Consider the following 5,855-nt stretch of genomic DNA (forward strand, 5'->3'; position numbering starts at 1 on the left):
AAGCTTTTTTTTTTGTCATTCTCCAGATGTTTTCCAGTGCAGCTCAACTAGTCTACAAACTTCCAGGTTTTCCAGGACCAATAGGAACACTAGCTGTGTCTGTCCTCAGACCGTCCATTCAGACAGAAACTCAGGAGAAGCAACAGAGAAGAACGCCTCACTTACAGCTACGCTAACGGAGCTAAATGCTACAGCTGGATGCTATCTCGTGTTTCCATTGAGATGCACTAGCCTGAGCGCTAACAGACGGGATGTTTAAACATTCGTCACCTGGAGGAGGTGTTGGAAACACACACACACACACACTGACATAATGAAGATGATATTCGCTCATGTTATCAGTTTTGTGGTGTTGCTTAATAACATCAGAGCAGAATCCAAACAACATGCAGCTAAAAATACACAACACACACACACACACACAGATAGCTGAGATGCCTGTTGAGAACTGCTTTAGCCACACAAGCTAACTTTAGCCACAGAGACATGAACAGTGTGTAGAGGTGAGACGCTGCCTCTAAAAGCTGAAAAGAGTCTCATTATTCAGACACCCCTGTACTTCTGGTCCAGTTCTGTTTGTCCTGGTTTGTCCTGGTTTGTCCCTTTAGCTCCAATGACGGGACATCTTAATGCTGCAGCACACAGTGATATTTTAGACAACAGTGTTCTTCCAACCTTGTGTCAATGTCCTCATAAACAATGTAAACAATCAACAGATCATAGTTTTGCAATGAGACATGTCCCGATGTCCACATACTTGTAGTTTACATGTAGCGTCCCGAGACGGTGATAACGTAAATTGAATGAAGGTGAGTTAAAGCCCCACTGGGACGCGTCACAGGAGGAGGTGGGAGATGAAATCTGTCAGCCAGATCTGAACTCAAAGACATGAGACACATGTTGAATCATTCAGAGTGACGTCCATGTCCAGGAGATCATTGTCTCTGATGTCCATCAGAATAAACCTCCAGATGTCAGACAGAAGACGCTGCAGAACCTGCCTGAGAATCCTCCTGTTTTTCAGTGACAGTCGTCTGTCTGTCCATGAGGACGCTGCAGACAGTGTAACTAACTGCATGTAAACTGGACCGTAATAATCAGTGGACGTTTGTCAGACTGCTGTAGAAGAAAGTGTCTCATGTTCTTCGGCTGAACGTTAGATTGTAAAACTGATCAGATATTTGATCAAATGCAGGTAAAGGTGATCACAGGCAGCAGACACATTCCCACTTCCTGTGCAGACAGGAAGTAGAAAGACCTTGCTGCTGACATGCATGAGGTCAGTAGTCTGCATGAAGGTCTGAGGACAAGACGGGTCCAAGTGATGAAGAGTCTTTCACTAAGACTCACTGAGAGAGTTCATCAAAACAACAACCAACAGATCAATGGACACTGAAGAGAATCATCATTATGAATAAAAGCAGAGCTGTCACCATGGAGACGGGGACGGCAGACAGGACACAAGTTGCTGCCTTTAAAATGGAACAAACTCCCCGAACTTAATGAATCTAAAGCGGAATAAAGTGTCAATAACTCCGAGTAAACAAGTAAACAAAGCATCACTGAACCGCATCATAACAAACGAGCCCACTGCTGTTTGGCTCTTCATTTATTTATATTATTATATTACATTATGTTGTATTACCGGGGGGGGGGACTCACCTACCGGACCGGAGGAAACGGTGAGTCTCGTGGAAGCCACGCGCTGATCCGTTCACACAGCCCCCATCTCTCCGTTCAGACAACTAACTAACTAACTAACTAACTAACTAACTGGGGGGGGGGGGGCAGAGAGTCCAGCCGGTGCAACAGCCGTGATCCTGGTCCTGGTCCGGGCCTGTCGGTACCGGGACACACACACGGTCGGAGAGTCAGAAAGTTGGGTGGGGGCGCTGCTGTGTCTGTCTCTCTCACACACACACACACACACACGTTGCAGAAAAGTTAAAACACTCACTAACGTTGTCTCCTCCGGTGTAACGGCGGCGGCAGCTGCTTCCCAACTCTCCCCGGGGCTGACGTCACCGTCCGGTGAATGTTCCCGCCGGTGGAAAAAGTCAAACCGGGAAACAAAATGAAGGAAAGTTGAGGCCCGCTGCGGGCTGCGGGGCGGTGAATCACGGCAGGTCCGGCTCGCTGAAACTCGGTAATCCGGTTGTTTGTCCGGTCCTGTGGCCGCTTCGCCTGCTCCTGATCGGGGGGGTCGGGGGGGTGGTTAACGGTAAACCGAGTGTTAACGGAAAGTTTTGACGGAAACTGGAGTTTTTCAGAAAGGAAAAGGAAAGAGAAGAGGGGGGAGAGAGGCGGAGAGGCTGGCCGGTGGCCTGGCCGCGCGGCGGGTGTGTGCGCGTGAGTGCGGGCGCGTCCCCGTGACGGAGGAGTGCAGGATCCGAGGAGAGAGCCAGCCAATCAGCCGTCAGCCCCGGGGCTCCAGCCGCTGCGCCCCGCCCCCGGCTCCGCCCCCGGCCCCGCCTCCTCCGGCACAGTCACAGACAGACGTCTCACTCCGACTGTGGTTTATAACACCGGGCATATCCACTCAGAGAAGTACTCAGTATTTAAGTACTAATACCACACTGTACAAATACTCTGTTCCAGTACAAGTCTGTGAGTACAATCAGTCAGATGTCCTTAAAGTATTCCAGCAGTCAGATGTCCTCCTGTGTCTGTCCTCCTGTCCTCCTGTGTCTGTCCTCCTGTGTCTGTCCTCCTGTCCTCCTGTATCTGTCCTCCTGTGTCTGTCCTCCTGTGTCTGTCCTCCTGTCCTCCTGTGACTGTCCTCCTGTGTCTGTCCTCCTGTCCTCCTGTATCTGTCCTCCTGTGACTGTCCTCCTGTGACTGTCCTCCTGTGACTGTCCTCCTGTGTCTGTCCTCCTGTGACTGTCCTCCTGTGTCTGTCCTCCTGTCCTCCTGTGACTGTCCTCCTGTGACTGTCCTCCTGTATCTGTCCTCCTGTGACTGTCCTCCTGTGTCTGTCCTCCTGTATCTGTCCTCCTGTGTCTGTCCTCCTGTGTCTGTCCTCCTGTCCTCCTGTGACTGTCCTCCTGTGTCTGTCCTCCTGTCCTCCTGTATCTGTCCTCCTGTGTCTGTCCTCCTGTGTCTGTCCTCCTGTCCTCCTGTGACTGTCCTCCTGTGTCTGTCCTCCTGTCCTCCTGTATCTGTCCTCCTGTGACTGTCCTCCTGTGACTGTCCTCCTGTGTCTGTCCTCCTGTGACTGTCCTCCTGTGTCTGTCCTCCTGTCCTCCTGTGACTGTCCTCCTGTGACTGTCCTCCTGTATCTGTCCTCCTGTGACTGTCCTCCTGTGTCTGTCCTCCTGTATCTGTCCTCCTGTGTCTGTCCTCCTGTGTCTGTCCTCCTGTCCTCCTGTGACTGTCCTCCTGTGTCTGTCCTCCTGTGTCTGTCCTCCTGTTATAGACTCTGTCATTAGAGGATTATTCCTCCTCATTAATGTGAAGCAGGATGTTACTGTTGAGGTGGAGCTCATTCTGAACTATCAGCTAATGATTATTAGCTCACTGTGGATGAATCAGCTGATTATTTTCTCCATTAATGGATCGATTGTTTGGTTCGGAAACATTCTGCCGTCACAAAAATTACAGTGAAATCCCTTTAGCTGTAAATTATAGTTAGTGTTTTTTATAACGGTCTTTATTGTTTGTATTTATTATATCTTGATGTTCTACTCATGTCTCCTGTTATCACACTGTCCTGTGTGCTGCTGGAACCATGCAAATGTCCCCGCTGAGGGATCAATAAAGGATGATCTTATCTGCCCAAAGTGGCACCTTCACAATGACCCTGTAAATCATGTTTTTGACTTCATATCTAACTTTTATCTAGCTATTAGTGATTTTGTCTTAATTTAGTCTGTAATCATTTTGATTTACTATTTTTATTTCTGTCGTTCCTGAAAAATCTTTTTCTTGGTGGAAATGGGCTTCCATAGTACAGAGCCGGTGGTTATCTTTAATAATTCAGAGACATCAGTTACTGTCAGTACTATTATGAATTAGTGATCTGGATCCACACATTAATAATTGTTGAGCATTAGAAACTTTGTTATTCCAGCTCAAACACTGATGAGTGGATCATCCTCACGAACACAGACGATCTGTGTCGCCATCGCCCCCCCACAGACAGACACTTCAGGGACTGTGTGGAAACTATTGTGGGGGGCAGAAAAGGAGGTTTACGTAATTTTCCTCTTTCGTTTTTTCTTCCACCAGATTTGTTTTCTTTGATCTTTTTATTCTTCGTATTTATAATTTATTTTGTTGTTGTTTGTTTTGTTTGTATATTATTATGTTTTAAAAAGGCTGAACAAAGTTAATACGTCCAAAAAATGCCTTTTGTGTGCAACATGTGTCGTCATAACACAGACATGATACACATATTTTCAGATTCAGTGTGACTTACACTTTCTGAGGATATCATTATTATCAAGTCCATCACGCATAAGCATTCATAAAGCTGAAATCATAGAAAAAGGCGCTTCTTCTAACTGCAGAACCTGCCTGAGAATCCTCCTGTTTTTAAGTTTCCTTCAGTGTCTCAGTGATCAGTGATAGTTGTCTGTCCGTCCATGAGGACACTGCAGACAGGAGCTGCTAACAGCTGATTCAGCTGCTGTGATGGAGACCATGTGACTACATGGAAAGAATATAGGGCTGTATGAATATACCATATTCATATCAATGAGGGGCGGCTGAATAACAGAAACAACTGTCTGTATAACACAACAGTTCAACAGCAGATGTCTGCCTGCCTGTCTGTCTGCCTGCCTGTCTGTCTGTATGTCAATAAGTTCACCTCAGTTTCTGTCTGTGTATTTAGTCAATGTCAAACATCACAAGTGTCTGACTCTGTGTGTGTGTGTGTGTGTGTGTGTGTGTGTGTGTGTGTGTGTGTGTGAAACAAGAGGGGGTGGGGTCAGGAAACACCTGGAAGTCAGGAAACACTCACACACAGAGAAGAAAAGCAGTATTTGTTTAAAACGCAGTAAAAACACCATGAAGTAAATGTCAGTTTGTGTCTGACCTTTGACCTCCTTGTGATTAGTCCACATAGACTGTAAATATAAATCTATATAAATGTCTTCATATACAGTTTACAGAGAAAATATACTTAGTGCCTTTCCAACACTGATGATGATGATGATGAATCAGACAGATTAAATGTGCTTTAAAGACCTCCTGCAAGTTTAAATGAATTACCCACAATGCACAGCTCTGTGATATTAAGTGTGTGAGGGTTTAGCAGAGACACACAGACCTGCTGCCCCCTGCTGGACACAACTGCACATTACAGCATGATGAAACAACCAATACCAGCAGCAATACTGTTATACTGTTACTACCACCCACCCACTGGTGGAGGAAGTACTCAGATCCTTTACTTCAGCAAAAGTACTAATACGACGCTGAGAAAATACTCCACTACAAGTAAAAGTCCTGCATTCAAACCCTTCCTGAAGTAAAAGTATTCTCAGTCTCAGCAGTGAGTCGTCATGTTGCTGTCAGTGTTTCGTCTGTGTGTCACAAACTCATCAGCCTGTAGACTTTATTCTGAACATTTCTTGTTCTTTCAGTAATGAACACATTTAAATCATCAGTTCGTTCTATCAGTGACGTTCTGTGACGGCCTGACGCAGCTATAGGTCTATAATCAGCAGTCAGAGGGAAGCGAGGAGCCACGTCGGCCACATGGTTTATAAACTGGCTCCTCCTCAAGAAATACACCACATGAGGTCACTTCTTCAAGAGGAAGACACTTATATAAATAAATAGACAAATATGATGTGTGAAAGGAGAGAGGAGGAGTTTCCTGTGTGATCTTTATACCAAGATGTCTCTGG

General features: G+C 46.3%; 1 protein-coding gene across 1 annotated transcript in view; it reads right to left on the reverse strand.

The window, feature by feature from the left end:
• Positions 1-1,736, reverse strand: part of kif1ca (kinesin family member 1C, a) — a 23,887-nt gene extending 22,151 nt beyond the window's left edge. The window contains exon 1 of the mRNA XM_070929427.1: positions 1,663-1,736. The gene's annotated coding sequence lies outside the window, so the exon portion shown is untranslated. The remainder of the gene's footprint in view (positions 1-1,662) is intronic.
• Positions 1,737-5,855: the final 4,119 nt, after the last annotated feature.

This window comes from Enoplosus armatus, chromosome 23 (assembly GCF_043641665.1).
Source record: "Enoplosus armatus isolate fEnoArm2 chromosome 23, fEnoArm2.hap1, whole genome shotgun sequence".
Classification (NCBI taxonomy): Eukaryota; Metazoa; Chordata; class Actinopteri; order Centrarchiformes; family Enoplosidae; genus Enoplosus; species Enoplosus armatus.